Source organism: Cupressus sempervirens, chromosome 4 (assembly GCF_028749045.1).
Source record: "Cupressus sempervirens isolate cs-2001-9-10 chromosome 4, ASM2874904v1, whole genome shotgun sequence".
NCBI lineage: Eukaryota > Viridiplantae > Streptophyta > Pinopsida > Cupressales > Cupressaceae > Cupressus > Cupressus sempervirens.
In genome coordinates this window covers 225,302,142-225,320,137 of record NC_143121.1, presented here as the reverse complement: position 1 = coordinate 225,320,137, position 17,996 = coordinate 225,302,142, and positions in this window count along the sequence as shown.

Here is a 17,996-nt window from a genome sequence, read left to right as displayed (position 1 = left end):
GAAGGTTTTCTTCTTCTTATTTTCTCATTATTTCTTTTTTTTTTGACATGTAAAGGCTCGTGCATCAGATTAATGAATATAAAAATTGATGGAGTCCTACTAAGTACTAGTTAGATTGTTAGTTTGTATATAATTAGTTTGTTTTATTAAATTAAAAGCATATTATTGCAAGAAGATATCTTTCACTCTCAACAAAAATTGAGGAGACAATTTCTTATAAATACGAGATTGTGATATGTAATCAGGGCTACCATTATTTTGCAATAATATTATGCTTTTGGTGCTTGCATTTGGAGTGTTCTAATTCTTTCCTAAATGTGTCATTTTTTGTGAATTTATGTTCATGGAATTGTGATTGAGCCAAAAGTTTATTGTGTTATTTATGGTTGTGCAATCTTTTAATTCTAGTGTTCGCTACAGTTTTACAAATTTCACTAACATATCTAGCTTGAGAAGAAATCACCAAATTGTGCCTACATAACTCCTTGTCTCTCATGAGCACACTTTTTGTGGCCTTGTGGTTCAATGAAGAGAAAAACATCATATGGTTATTAAGTTTCCCATCAACAATTGCATTAGTGGAATTAAGGAAGCATTGCACCTACTTTCATTGGTTACCCACTAATTTATTTGAAAGCTTAACTCATAAACATATTCTTTCTGTAGCTTATGTAGTTTAGGATTTTATTTTCACATTATTTCCTTTAAGTTTCTTGTTATTTTCTTTACTAATCCCCTTGTTAGAGTAGGAATTCATACTATTTTCATTGTTAGATTGCATTCATTAAAAAAATAGAAAAGTACAAAAACATAGTTCTTTTACATGTTTATTTTGAAGCAACAAATAGATTCTACATCTCATTTGAAATCATTTGAACCAGAAAAGGCCTCCTCATAAAAAAAACATTTATCTTCAACTAAGCAGATTCCAATAGGTTATAAGATCAACTGGAACCTTGGAGTTGATTCACAAGATTGACTTTTCAAGAGAGGAGTTTAAAAGAATTCCTCTCATTTAGCATCGTGCATAACGACAGCTCAGCAAAAGTGGCTCTAAAAGGAGGGCCTACCTTTTTTATTTTTAGAAAACTAGAAAAAATATGCCAAAGTTTTGAAATTTTGCACTTTTTACAAGTTCAAATTTTTTTTGAGTTTTTTGAGAAATTTAGGTGCGCTGGTGCATTGTTGCACTAAATTTTGTGGTGTGCCTCATTTTGTGAGAAAGTGTACTTTAGTAGAGGTGCACTTTTTCCAAAGTTGATGCAAATTGGAGGATTTTGATCCAAAATCCCCATTTTCAGTGAACTTTAAGATCTTTTCCAATGGCACACAAATTCCTCGAGCTTACCCATTTTTGAAAAACACATAATGATAAAGGAATAAGTTGAATTCAACCACTTTCATTCAACATTTCATCATCTTCTTCAACTTCACCCAAATGACAACCACCTAGTGGACCACCAAGTCCTTGAACAGTTCCACCTCCATAATAAACACCCTTAGGTCCACCAAATCCTCCAATGCCCTTTTTTGCAGATGTTGTAGATTCATCACTCAACTTGAGAGGTGCACTCCATGACCTTCCTAAAAATCCTGAGAACTTTTGTCCAAGGTTCATTTATGGAGAAACATAAACTGCTGAAGATCACATCAAAGTATTCAAAGAAATTTGTAACTAGAAATAGATTGCCAATAAAGCTATGGTTTTTTCAATTTATTTCCCTACTCTTTGTGGGAAGTTACATTTGATTGGTACATTAATTTTCCACCTGGATGCATTGGAGATTGGGATACTTTTGAAAAATTGTTTCTAGAACAATTTAAAACTTTTGTCAATCCAATAGTGATACATCAACAATTCATATCAATCAAAAATTACCCAGTTGAGATAGTTTCATGCTTTAATCATCACTTTCATATGGCATATTGAAAACTCAAATTTCCATATGCTATACTAGTTGAAGTTTCTATCTATATTTATCTGAATGATTTGGACCCTCTTACTACTACCTTTTTGAGAAGACTTCCTATAGCAAATATTGATGCATTGGAAAGGGTCTTCGTAGAAGCAATAACCTTCACTAAACAAGCCAATCCAAATGGAGGAGGATTGATGCTTCTAGCTCAAGCTGTCACAACAATACCAACATAGCCTGTCAGAGTACCCATGATGCCTAGCCAATTTGTACCTATGAATCCAATCCCATTATAGCAGGCACCTACTCCACAAAAATCTTCTCTAATATATCTGGAGGATATGAACTGCCAAAGGCTGCCTTCTTTTGACAAAAGATAGCCGCTTCTACTGAGGCAGACAATAGTTTTTCTTCCAAATTTGGCCAAATGAAAAACACTATAGGAATTATAGCGAGAATAACACCAATATTCAAAACAACAATTGAGGGAATAATTTCAATCCTCCTGATCAAAATAATGGCTTCCAAAGACAAAACTGACAATGGAACACCCATCCAAATAATGGAAGCATTCTGACAGACAATAAAAACAATGTTCAACATACAGATATAAACCAGTATAGTAATGATCAAAATGTATCTAATAGCGATGGTTCATACTATGATGGAAATCAAGAGATGACTCAGAGTGCATAAGTAAACAACAATACTCCTCCTATGTAGTTTAATGCTATGCTACTAGGATCTTATGATTCTACATAGAATGCATAGCTAGGACAACCAATCAACAAAGAATTGTCATTTCCATTTAGCCAGGAACCTGACCTTTATTATGAAGAGATGTTTTTTTTTTATAACAATAATCAAAATACATACAATCTGAGGAGTAGAAAAGAACCTTTGACTGATGGAATCCTGCCAACACTACAACCAACTTCTCCTGATACGAAAGCAAGTAACAATTTGGCACCAATCAAGCCACTGTATGGGGGACAATAGAATCTAAACCAAGGAAATGTACCAATGGTATAGAAAAATCCTACCTAGTCTACTAAAAAGTACAGTGTTGTAGAAGATTTGAAACAAACAAAAGCCAACATATCCATGTTTGACATGTTGCAAAACTGTCCACAATAGCAAGAAGCATTGATGAAAAATCTAGATCATACAAAGGTAGCCCATAATATGAATGTTATCCCTTAAAAGATAGTATCTCAATAGGTGAATGTTGCAGAGGCAATGCCCACTATGTTTAAAGACAATGTTGAGGTGCCCCCATTTTTGCTCAACATTAGAATATATGGAAAGAATCTTCACAATTTCCTTATTGATTCAGGAGCCTCTTGTAATGTCATGCCACTGTCAATAGCACAAATATTGGGGGTTAATCCTCAACCTTCCAATCAGATAGTAATACAGTTGGAGAAAATAGAGGTGAAAGTCATCAAAGTATTGAAAGATGTTTGGATATAGTTGATAGTCAATCCACTAATTCAAGATGTCATTGATATACATGTGGTTCATGTCCCAAAAAAAATGGATTACTTCAAAGTAGAGAATGGACAAAATGCCTAAGAGGATGGTTTTCTATAGATTTCACTTAGTTATGGTTACCATGGAAAGGGTTGAACAACTAGATCAAGATAGATGCAAAACCAAAATTAAAAATGATGATTATAGAATACAATGCTCCAAATGAGGTACAATTCTTACAATCAGATCAGGGATCCTACAAAGTGATGGCATTTGATACAATTTCAACCCAAATATCAGGGGATTAGGAAAAAGAACTCAAGATACCAATCCCAAAGGATGAAATAGTCATGCAATTCATAGATAGTATGGTGTCTAATTTACAATATTTAGAAGAGGAAGATGATCATATTATCCTACTCCTTGGATTTTTCCAATTGCATAAAGTTAGTCACTCTAAATTTAAATGCTCATCATGTCAAGAAGTAGTCGCAAAGGTATTAATGCACATGATTGGAGATAAGAATAATAAAATTCCAAAAAATCAACCCATGGAAAATCGAACTCCTGGGTATGTGCAGGATCATGGTGTGCCAAAAAGTGGCGATCTGAAAAATTTATAGTTCTAAAATATCTCAAACAATTTCAAAATCTATTCCAACTTTTTTCCCACCCACCCTGATACTAAATGAAAACAATTAATATCTTTATAAGGTCTACTATGTTTTTTGATACCAAACCTATATGGTCAACTTTAAAAAATCCTTAAAATGCAATTTTGGCCAATTTTTATGGGATTTTTACTTCAAACATGTAGCTGACAACTTTTTTCTCACCAAAATTTGATGAAATGAAAAGGGTTTCTTAAGAATGTTCTTATCTTTCCATAAATGTAAGGTTTGTCAAATTATGAGTTTAGTAAGTAATTATTACTTATTTTCTAATGGAGTTACGTATAAAGTGTTGATTGACACACTACTTGAAAAATAACTATAACTTTCAAATGGTAGAAAATTTTTTAAATCCAAAAGATGAATCACATTCTTTGTTTCTTCTACTACAAGGAAAATAAATGAAAAATTGAATTTTGCAGAGTTTTGAATTAGTTAAGGTGGTCAGACATGAGAATTTTTTTATTCCAAAAATACTAAAATAAAAAATTAATTATTTATTATTTATTATTTATTTAGAATAAAAATACTCAAAAATACGTGTCACATCCAAGCATGAGTCTACTACTTATATCTAGAATATTATTAAAAAATATTATCATTTTATTTTGATTAAGGTGGTCAAACATACGTCTACTTCTTATTTTTGTTTTGAAATTTTTGTAATATTGCATTAAAATTCAAAAATTTGACCAATCAAATATTTTTTTTTTGAGATAAGTCCTAGTAGTTTACAGACTAGATTCAATTTGCTAGATATTCTTTTCTCTCAACTTTTTGATATAAAGTTAATAACAAGTAGAAAATTGCACGTCAAGTTGACACAATCGTGATTTTCTAATTTTTTATTACCACTTAAGGGCATACTTTGGTTGACCATGATCCTACCCATACCCTCCTATAAACTTATTTGAATCTATGGAAAAGGTTGAAGAGGAAATCAAAGATATAGGTTTCTCATACAGTGACACCTCTTTAGATGGTGGAAGTTTGTCTTCGTCTCCCCCATGAATTATTAAAGTTTAGAGAAGAAGATGATATATGAAAGGTCAATGATGGAATTCAATAGTTGTTCATCCTCCATCTAAAGTTTAATGAAATTAAGGAATTGATAGGGGAAATTAAAGATAAACAAGAAAAGCACACACTTCCTCTATTAGGAGTTGATAATGGAGAATCATCAAGTCCAACTCACAAAAAATTACAATGGTTTCCTAAGAAACAATCCTTTATGGCCCAAGTTAAAGAGAAGCTAAGGAAAAATAAACACAAGACTAGAAAACCTAAGGAATATCCAATCTAGACACTTCACTTCGATGGTTCCAAAAGAAAATTAGAAGTTGGCGTAGGTATTGAGTTGGTTAACCCAAAAGGTAAGTTTTTCTGTCCAACATATCAGTTATAATTCAAATGTACTAATAATGTTGTAGAATATGAAGCATTTATCTGAGGACTTCCTTTCACATTGGAGAAAATAATCACAACACTCATAATCAAGAGAGATTCTCATCTAGTTATACGATAAGTAAAATCATTATATTCTTGCAATGATAAGAGGTTGCTTTCTTACAAAAAAAAGGATTTATGGATAATTTTGAGGGTTTGAACATAAAGTCTATTTTAAAAAGGAAAAACATGGTAGCAGATGCTCTCAGTATTTCAACAAGTGCATTACAACCAATCGAGAGAACAAAATTGAAAAGATTTTTAGTAGAATTGGTTGCCGCTCCATCTATTCCAAACAACATTACAATCTTTTAGGTCTTTTAGGATGATCAACATATACTCAAATTTATCATGTGCAATAGCCACCTTAAAGGGCAAGAAATTGATGACACACTAGATGAAAAACCTAAGGGTGATGAACTTGAAGATGAAGATGAGATCCTAAATTTGAAAACTAACACTATTCCAAAAGGGATGGTTGAATTAGAATACATTTTTTATCATGATGAATTAGCACTTAATAGAAGAATGACCCAAGAAAAGGGGATTGAGGAATGTGATTCATATAACTTGGGTATTGATGAAGATCCAAGAATGGTATAGATAGGAAAAGCATGCAATGCACAAGAAAGGGAAGACATGCTTAAATTGCTTACTGAGTATAAAGATGTTATTGCTTGGAGCTACAAAGAACTAAAAACATATAATAATGAGATTATCATGCATAACATCCCACTAAAACTAGGTGTCAAACCTTTCTGGCAAAGACAAAGACCTATAAATCCTATCATTGAACCACTAATAATAATAGAAGTTAAGAATTTACTAGATACAAAGATCATCTTCCCCATTTGCCATTCTACATGGGTGGCTAATTTGGTACTGGTATGGAAGAAGACTAGGAAGATTAATTTTTGTGTCAATTTTTGTAACTTGAACCTTGCACCACAAAAGGACAATTATCTTTTACCCTCACTAGATGAGGTTTTACAAATTGTGAATGGTTTAAAGATGATGTCTTTTTTGGACAAATATTCAAGATATAATCAAGTGATGGTTGATGAAGAAGATCAACTAAAAATTGCTTTAACAACTAAATGGGGAATTTTTTCCTATAGAATAATTCCCTTTGGACTAATTAATGTAGGAGCTACATTTTAGAGAGCCATGGATGAAGCTTTTAAGGGATTGATAAATAAGTGTATAGTTATATACATGGATAATTTGATAGTCTTCTCAAGGATTGAAGTACTCACATTGTTGATTTAAGGTAGGTATTCAATAGATGTCATAAATATGGCATATCTCTCATTCCTAAGAAATGTTCATTTGGGGTTACTAAAGGAAAGCTCCTAGGTCATGCCATCTCTAAAGCTAGAATCTCCATTGATCTTGAGAGAGTCGAGGCTATTCTAAAATTATCACCTCCTCACAGTCGAAAAGAACTCAAGTCTTTCTTTTGGAAGACAAATTTTGTACAAAAATTCATAAGCCGATTTGCAGAGATAGTCTGGGCCCTTAATGGTTTACTCAAAAAGGGGGATAACATAGAATGGGGTCTGGAAATTAAGAAATCATTTGAGGATATCAAAGTGGCCATTTCCATGACCTCAGTACTGGTAAGTCCTAATTATGAACTACCCTTCAAGATATATTCCTTCACTTCAGAAAATTCATGCAATGGGATCCTAACATAGAAGAAAGAAAAGGAAGTTGAAAGACCTATTGGTTTTATGAGCTGCTCCCTGAGAAATGCCGAGTTGAATTATTCCAACCTTGATAAATAGTCTTTCATGTTGATCAAAGTAGTAAAGAAGTTTCATCATTATATTCTAAGAAGCAAGGCGTATGCAATTGTTCATGATCCAGTGGTAAAGACTTTATTGATGCAAAATGAAGTCGATGAAAGACAAGGGAAATAGATGGCAATACTTCAAGAATTTTATCTTGAGATCCAACCTATGAAGTTAGTCAGAAGTCAAGGATTTTCAAGAATGATAGTTGATAACCAAGTTTGGGATGAAATTTTTTTTAGGTTTGGTAGTGAAAGAAATGTAGAAGATGAAGAAAAAATGACAATATCTCAAGTTGATATTGATCAAGGTGTAGTAACAGATGTTTGGTACAAGGATATTGCCTACTACCTTTTGCAAAATTAGTGCTCGAGTTGGATGAATAGTTCATAGTGTAGGTGACTTAAAATAAAATGTGAATCCTATATATTGTATGCTAGAAAGTTTTACAAAAGGAACTATGAAGGAATCTAATTAAAGTGCAAAGGATGTAAGGAAGCAAAGGAAGTTTTGGAACAGTTCCATGATAAGAATGGTAGAGGACATGGTTCTATAGAAGCAACTACTTAAATGATTTTAAGATTGGGTTATTTATGGCCTAATATGTTTAAAGAAACTTTTGAGCATGTATGTTCTTGTCATATTTGTCAGACTAGTGCTAATAGGGAAAGGCACCAAACAATGCCATTACTCTTGAAATCTGATTGAAAAGATCATTATTGAGAAAGAGAAAGATTGTTGATGAAGAATGTTTTCAATCATTATTTTGTCACAGATGTCAAACATCCTATTTTCTAGAGAGACAATTTCTTATAAGATCCAAGTATTATCACTTAGTTGATTCATGAAGAAGATTTAATCAATAAGATGTAACAAAAGCACCTAAGGGAAGGTTGAGTTATGATTATGTAATGAAGTACAAGGATCAATTAAGACAATGATAAAATGATGTATTGATAATCTACTTAAAGGTACAAAGGTTGCATACACTTAGAAACTTTAGAAGAACAAGTTGTAACAAAACTATCTGCAAAGCTTCACTAAATTCAATAGTGGGTGCTAAGCAAAGTTAGTTCATGCCGAGTAGAAAATCAGTTGATGTTGAGTAAAATAAAAATTCTAGTGTGTGCTAAGAAAGATAACAAGTGTCGATAAAAATGCAATAGGTGTCAAGCATCAATAAAATGTAGTTGATGCCAAGTGAAAATGTAATAGGTGTTGAGTAACACAGTATGTGCTGAGCAACAAAAGATCAATAGTACCAAGCTGTTGCATTATTTGAAAAGTCAAAGATTTGCCAAATCTAAGTTGACAAGTTTGTTATCTTGAATTTTGTGAACCAGGTGGAAGATAAGGATGATGAGCTGGTGGTACAGAATTTCAGGTTAACTATTTTTATGTGATTGCAAGTGAATTCTACATGAAGTTTCTAGAAGAAACAAGACAAGGGTAAAAACATTGTATCTAACCTAACCCATTCAAACCCTAATCTAAGTGAGGGAAATTAGAGTAGGAAAAGCATTCAAAATTCCTACTTAAGGAACTATAGGTCATGAAGCAAAATGATGGTTAGATAGAGTTTGTGGTGTTAAGGAGAAGGCATTTAGTAGGAAGAATAGAGTATAGAGACTCTACTTCATCAAGTGACCACAAGAGTGACTACATTGGCACAACAAGCAAGGAGACTCATGTAGATAGAAAATTGAGAAGTGAACAAGCTGTCAGAGCTGCAAAGATAGAAAGCCAAGAAAAATTGTGAACTAAACTAAGATCTAAAATCTACAAGTTAAGTTGTTAGTTGTATCAAATCAAAAGCCCTTATTGTTGCTCTCTAACAATTGTAACAGTAAGGGAAAAATACTTTGGATTAAGGTTGGTTTAATACCCATTAGAAAATCTTTTAGCAGGGTAGAATTCCATGTGAATGGCCTAAAGTCCTTTAACCAGGCTCACTTCTAATAAGGTGATTGAAATCCCTTAACTGGATCACATTTAACAATGTGTGTTGTAACCTTTAACAGGGTTGGCCTTTTATGGGCCATCACTTCAAAAGAGTGAGAAAGAATTAGCATGTTACTAGTGGTTTTTCCCAAATTGGGTTTCCACATAGATCACTATGTTATGCATTGATATTTTATGTCTCATTATTGCATATTGATTTATCAATAACTTGTTAGTTAGAATGTTTAGCTTGGATGAATGAATGAGTTAAATGGGTTCACTAGGCTAAGTGAAAAGTTTTATTTGGGCATCTAGACCTTGAATAATTAATTCACCCCCCCCTCCCCCCCCCCACCCTCATAGTTATTATAAAATGATTTCTAACAATTGGTATCAGAGCCATTTGCTGATTTAGTTTGAAGGTACTAGAAGCATAAATATGAAGATGTCTAAGAGAAAAGCTCACAAGCTCAATAGAGACAACTTCGCACCATGGAAAAGTCTAATGAAGCTACACCTTGGATCAATAGGTGATCATGCATAAACCTCAATTACAATAGAACATGTTGATCCAGTTGGTGTGCCTACTATTGAAGATATGAAGAAAAAGAAGGAGCACAACTAGGCGATGTTGGAAATTGCCTCTGCCCTCAGCTATGTAGAATTTGATGACATCAAGGGATGTGACACTACATTAAATATGTGGGAAGCCTTGTTAACTATCTATGGAGGAGATAAAAATGTCCAAAGAGCCAAGTCAAAAAGCCTCAGAGGAAAGTTTGATGATATGAGAATGGAGTACGGTGAAAACATTGCCCAATATGCCTCTAGAATAAAAGAAGTTGTAAGTGCAATAAGAAGTTTTGTTGGTCATTTAGATGATGAAATTGTTCTTATCAAAGTTTTAAGAACCTTACTACCTATTTATGCTATTAGAGTCTCAGCTATCCAAGATCAAGGTGCATACTAGGAAACAAACTAACTCTTGAAGGTTTACTAAAAAGACTCAGTGCATTTGAATTATCCAATTTTGACAACTACAAACCTGAGAGTCTTGAATATGCTTTCAAGGCCAAACTGTTGTTGAAAGATACTGAAGAGGTGAAACCAAAAAGAAGAAAATAAAGATAAAATATGCATCCAATGATAGCAATATAGATGAAGAAGATGTTGAACAATTGAAAGCACTATTGGTTAGAAGATTTCATAGAGGTAGAGATAAATTCAAAGGTAAGCTACCTATCTTTCTTTTTTTAACTGCAATGAAGTTGATCATATTGCAGCAAGATGTACACAAAAGAAGAACTACATAGAAGGAAACAAGTACAAAAATAGAAGAGAGGATGATGGAAAATATTACAAAAACAAAGGGAAGAAGTGCTACATTGTTGAAGAAGATGATTTTGATGAAAATGATGATGAGGTGGTTTATGTTGCTATGAAGGATGAGTTAGATGAAGATAAGGCAACAACACTTCTAACCTATGTGAACAAGAATGAAAAATTGATCATAGACAATGGATGCTCATATCACATGATAGGAGACAAAAGTAAATCTGTGACCTTGACCCAGTATGATGGAAATAGTGTTAGATTTGAAAATGATGCCCCGTGTTTAATTAAAGAAAAAGATTCCATTAATATTATAGAGAATATTTCATGTGATAATGTATATTATGTTGAAGGATTGAACTACAATCTATTGAGTGTGTCACAGTTAAGCAATGTAGGTTGCAAAGTAGAGTTTGGAAATAGAACTGCCAAGATCTATGACACTGATGGAAATCTAATAGGAAAAGTAGACCAAACTAGGAGTAATCTATTTTACCTAGATATGAAGGATGTTTCCTATCTTATTGTAATATTTGATGATTTTTGGCTATGGCTTAAAAGGCTATGTCATGTCAACTTTGATAATTTGATTAGCATCAACAATACAAAGAAAGTTAGAGGTTTTCCTAACCTAAAAAAGCCTGACAATGCAATGTGCAAACAATATCAGCTAGGGAAGATGACTAAGTCATGTTTCAAAAGAAAAACCTATACTTCCAAATAAGTATTAGAGATAGTCAATACTGATTTATGTGGTCCAATAGAAGTGCAAAGTTACAAGGAGATAGATATATAATGTTGTTTGTTGATGATTACTCTAGTATGATGATTGTCATGTTCTTAAAGAAAAAATATGATGTCTTTCAAATGTTTAAGTGGTATTTGGCTAGGGTTGACAAAGAAATAGGAAAGAGTCTAAAGTGTCTTAGATCATATAGAGGAGGAGAGTTCACATCAAGAGAATTTGAGATATTTTGTAATGATAAAGGAATCAAGAGATAGACTTCTACACCAAGAAGCCCTCCACAAAATGGAATTGTTGAGAGAAGAAATATATCATTGTTGGATTGTGCCAAAACACTAATGATGGAGAAGAATGTTACTCTATAGTACTGGACAGAAGCTGTAAGTATAGCTGTCTACACCTTGAACTAGGTACAAATCAAGAAAGGTACAAATGCAACACCTTTTGAATTATGATATGATCACTCACCCAATGTGAAATATTTCAAAGTATTTGGTAGAAAATGTTATATTCTTAAGGATACTAGAAATGGTAAATTTGATGCAAAAAGTGATGAAGGCATATTCCTTGGTTATTTCAAAACAAGTAAAGCATCTAAGTGTTTAAACACTAATAGTAACAAAATTGTGGAAAGTGCAAATGTAAATTTTGATGAATACAAAAAAGTTCATGATGATGAACCCATCAAAAGGCTAGAAGAATAAAAATCATTTGTATACTTCTATGAGGGAATGCCTATTGAAGAAGAAGCTATCAATCAAATTGGAAATCAAAAACAAATTTTAGTAACTTTTGAGTCATAGCTAGTGAATGCCAAGTTGCATCTAGATGTCTAGTTATAGAATGAAGGAAATCATTATTCTGATTCTGAAGTTAGTACACATGAAACAGATATTGAGTTAACTGAAAGAGTTGTGCATAGTGACTCTAAAGCTAAAAGACCAAACATGGAAACAAGGACAGAATGAAGACTATCCAAGTATGTCAAAAGAAATCACCCTATTAAGAAAATAATTGGAAATAAGGATGCAAGACCAATGACAAGGAATAGAGTAAGGAGTGAATCATTCTTGCTAAGCCAAACTAAACCCAAAATAGTGAGAGATGCACTAGAAGATGATGATCGGTACAAGGCCATGGAAGAGAAGATTGAATAGATATAGAAAAAAAAAAAACTTGGAGTTTAGTTCCAAGACTAGCTGATAAAAATGTGATTGGAACCAAGTGGGTGTTTAGGAACAAACTTGATGAGAATGGTGAGATTACAAGAAACAAAGCCAGACTAGTTTGCAAAGCATATGCATAAGAAGAAGGAATAGATTATGGGGAAACATTTTTCCCTGTTGCAAGAATGGAAGGAGTAAGAACATTACTTGCATATATTATCTACAAAGTATATAAAGTCTACCCAATGGATGTCAAATCTACATTTTTGAATGGTATATTAGAAGAGGAGGTCTACATAAAACAACCAGAATGATTTTTAGATGACAACAACAATATGTAAACTACATAAAACACTCTATGGCTTGAAACAAGCACCAAGAACATGGTATGAGAGGCTTCACAAATATCTTGTGAAGATTAGATTTGAGAGAACTGATGATAACAACAATCTATACATCAAAATAGAAAGAGCTAAGGATATATTGTTATTATAAATCTTTGTTGATGACATAATATTTGGAGGTAAAGAAACACTATGCAAATATTTTGCAAATCAGATGAAGCATGAGTTTGAGATGTCAATGTTTGGAGAAATCAAGTTCTTTGTTGGCCTACAATTCTATCAACTGAAGCATGGCATATTTGTTACCTAGACAAAGTACATCAAGGATATACTAAAAACTTTTGGATTGGAAGACTCAAAACCAATGAGTACACCTATGATAATAGGCCATAAGCTATCAAAAAATGATGAATCAATTAAAATGAATTAGACACTATATAGGTCAATGAGTGGTAAATTACAATATGTTGTACACAGTAGACCTGATATTGCATTGTCTATTGAAATAGTTACAAGATTTTCTACAAGTCCAAGAGAAAATCATCTTATAGCAATAAAGAGAATCATGAGGTAACTAAAAGGAATAGATGACTTTGGCTTATAATATAAGAAGAATGAAAAATTTGAGTTAAGAGCCTATACTAATGTAGATTAGGGAGGAAATATAGATGATAGGAAAAAGATCAATGGAGGAGCACTCTTTTTAGGTAAAATACTAGTTACGTTGACTAGTAAAAAGCAAAGTTGTACCTCATTATCTATATCTGAAGTTGAATATGTTGTGGTTTCCATCAACTACACCAATATTGTATGGATTAAGCATCTAATTAAAGGTATGAATGAAGAAATAATCAGACCTTTGATACTCTATTGTGATAACACAAGTACCATCAACATATCAAAGAATCCTATGATGCATGCCAAAACAAAGCACATAGCAATTAAGTATCACTATGTAAGAGAACTAGAGGAAGAAAAAGGGGTGAAGATGGAATATGTCAATTCAAAGGAAAAAATTGCTGACATCTTCACAAAACCACTACCCAAAGATGCATTTGAATATCTTAGAGGTAAGTTAGGGGTGACACCCCTATCCAAGGTTGTTTGAGCAACAACAAGACTGCCCTACATCAAATAGGTTGATTGTTGAAATAATATAAATTGATGTAGAGGATACTTACTTTAGGAATTGTCTAAAGTAATCAAAGTACAAGGGTGATAGAGGGAGAGATTGGAAACTACTACTAATTCTATATATGCATAATAAGATGCTAAAATAATCTATCTTTGGCATTGTTGTCAAAGAGGGAGAAATAGCAGAGACTGATCAAGAGACTATAGGGTCAGAAGAAGAGAAGTAGAAATAATAGAAAAGAAGAAAGAGAAATATTAGTTAAGAAAGAAAAGGAGAAAAAGCAGCTAAGAGGGAGAAAATAGCACAAACAAAAATCAATTAGGATGACAAGATTAGAGAGCGAGATTATAAAAAGTAGTATATCAACAAAGGAGCTATCCCTAATACTTTGAAAGAGGGAGAAATTAAAAAATTCAAAGGGAGTAGTAAAAAATTGGAAGATGCTGATAGAAGGAATAATTTTGGATACAAAATTTCATTTTGGCATTTCCCTTACTATTTTGACCTAGTTAACATTTAGGCAACTTGGTTGATCAGTTTGGTTTGCCATTAATGCCAAAGAGGGAGATTGTTGAAATCTCATTAAAAAGATCATTGTTGAGAAAGAGAAATATTGTTGATGAAGAATGTTTTCAATCATTTTTTTTTCACTGATTTGAAACTTGCTATTTACTCAAGAGACAATTGCTTATAAGATGCAAGTACTATCACTTAGTTGATTAATGAGGAAGATTTAATAAAAAAGATGTAACAAAAACACCTAAGGGAAGGTTGAATTATGATTATGTAATAAAGTAAAAGGATCAATTAAGACAATGATAAAATGATGTATTGATAATCTACTTGAAGGTATAGAGGTTGGCTACTCTTAGAAACTTTAGAAGAACAAGTTGTAACAAAATTGTCTACAAAGCTTGACTAAATTCAATAGTGGATGTCAAGCAAAGATAGTTCACAATGAGTAGAAAATTAGTTGGTGCCAAGGAAAAGAAAATTCTAGTGTGTGTTGAGTAACATAGTTGGTGCCAAGAAAAATGCAATAGGTGTCAAGCATCAGTAAAATGTAGTTGATGCCAAGTGAAAATGTAATAGGTGCTGAGTAATACAGTATGTGTCAAGAATCAAAAGATCAATAGTGTTGAGCCACTGCATAATTTGAAAAGTCAAAGATTCACCAAATCTGAGTCGAAAAGTTTGTTATCTTGAATTTTGTGAACTAGGTGGAAGATAGGGATGATGAGCTAGTGCTACAAAATTTGAGCTTAACCATTTTTAGGTGATTGCAAGTGGATTCGACATGAATTTTCTAGAAGAAATAAGGTAAGGGTAGATACATTGTATCTAACCTAATCCATTTAAACATTGATCTAATAGAGGGAAATTAGAGTGGGGAAAGCATTCCAAATTTCTACTTAAGGAACTATAGGTCATGAAGAAAAATTGTGGTTAGATAGAGTGTGTGGTGTCAAGGAGAAGGCATTGAGTAGGAAGAATAGAGTATAGAGATTCTAGTTCATCAATGACCACAAGAGTGACTATATTGGTACAAAAAGCAAGAAGACTCATGGATATAGAACCTTGAGGAGTGAACAAGTTGTCAGAGCTATAGAGCCAAAAAGCCAAGTAGAATTGTGAATTGAATTGAGATCTAAAATCTATAGGTTAAGTTGTAATTTATATCAAATCAAAAGCCCTTACTATTAGTCTCTAACAATTGTATCAGTTAGTGATAAATCCTTTGGACTAAGGTTGGTTTGATAACCCTTACAAAATCCTTTAATAGGGTGGTATTCCATGCGAATGGCCTAAAGTCCTTTAACCAAGCTCAGTTCTAATAGGGTGATTGAAATCCCTTATCCAGGTGACATTTAATAGTGTGTATTGTAACCTTAATAGGGTTGGCCTTTCATAGGGCATCACTTACGAAGAGTGAGAAAGAAGTACCATGTTACTGGTGGTTTTTCCCAAATTGGATTTCCTTTCAAATTACTGTGTTATGTGTTGATCTTTCAAGTCTTATTGTTGCATGGTTATTTATTAGTAACTTGCTAGTTAGAATTTTTAGCTTGGATGCATGAATGAGTTAAATGGGTTCACTAGGCTAAGTGAAAAGCTTTATTTGGATATCTAGACCTTGAATAACTAATTCATCCCCCCTCTCAATTATTCTAAAATAATTTCTAACAATTGCAACCAGTCTATGTGGTACGCCCCTTCGCAAAGTGGGGGCTAGATTTTATTGGTCTAGTCAATCCACCATCATCTACTAAACACACTTATATTCTCACAACCACTAATTATTGTATGCAATGGGGAAAAGTAGAAACATTCAAAAATTGAACTACTAAGGTGGTAACAGACTTCTTGGAAGAACATATTGTCACTAGATTTGAAATGCCATTTGCCCTTGTGTGTGATAATGCATCTATTTTTGCTTTAGTATTCTTGACTCAATGGGCATTTGAAAATCAAGTTATCATCAAGTTCTCTTTGAATTATTACCTGCAAGGAAATAGGGTAGCTAAATCTAAAAATAAGAACTTGATCACAGTAATAAGATGGTTATTGAAGGAGAATCCTAAAGATTGGTCTACACAACTAAAATATTCTCTACGGATAGATGGAGTAAGGGTCAAGAACACTTTGGGAACTTCTTTGTGCTTTTCCATGGACAAGAGCTAGTATTCCCACTTAATCTTAGAATTCCTATTCTAAAATTCATCAGTGGGTACACTAAAGATGCTAAAAAATTACAAAATCAGATTGATGAATCTTTTAGAGATGGATGAGGAACATACAACTACATTGGAGCACATGGCTAAACACCAAGCTGTCATGAAGAGGTGGTTCGACAAGAGGGCCACGATAAAATCCTTCAAAAAGTTTGATCTTGTTCTACTTTGGTATAAGGTGAAGGAAAAGCTGGGCAACTGTACCAAGTTTCTATGCTTTTGGACTGGTCCATATCAAATTGTGGATATTCTTAGAGAAAATACTTTTAGGCACAATTCCTTCAGGGGGAATCTCTTCCGTTACCAACGAATGGGAAATTTCTAAAACATTATTTTGAAGCTAATATATATATATATATATATATATATATATATATATATATATATATATATATATATGTATATATATATATATGTATGTATATATATACATATATATATATATGTATGTATATATATACATATATATATATGTATGTATATGTAGAGATATATATATGTATATATATATATCTACATATACATATATATATACATATATATATACATATATATATATATATCTACATATACATATATATATATATATGTATATATATACATGTATATATATATGTATGTATGTATATATATATATATATATATATATATATATATATATATATATATATATATATATATATATATATATATATATTAGTTAGATCTTATTTCTGCAAGTGTGTTTATTTTTTGCAAGTGTGTTTACTTTCAGCCATGTGTTTGCTTTCATTCACATGTTTGCTTTCAAAGTTGTGTCAGTCCAGGGGGTAGGTGCACTTGAGATTTTATCTTGACATATCTTACTAACTACTCTTTTGGTTCTGATTTTAGGATTAGGTATTTCTTTATCAAAACTTTTTGATAATTGTGTGTCTTACACCAACTGAGAAATTTTTGTTACTTGCAGTAACTGGCAACTTTCAATCTTGAATTCAGAATTCTAGACCAACAAGTTCTTAACACTTTTTAAAAATTTAAAGATTGATCATCTTAGGTGTTGTCAAACCAAGGTTGAAAGAAACAAGTGATGGTCCAAACCCTAATCAGTTCAAATAGAGGGGTCTTCTCAAAGGATTGTTAGGATCATTGTTTGGTGCAAGAGTTTCTAAAAAATTATAAAAGAGGAATGCAAGGAATGTTCACAAAAGGATCGAATCCAAGAAATGAAAAAAATAAAGAGAAAAGAAGAAGAAAAGAATGGTCTTAAGATTGAAGGATTCTAAAAGATCTAAAATGGGTAATCTAATAAATACACATTCA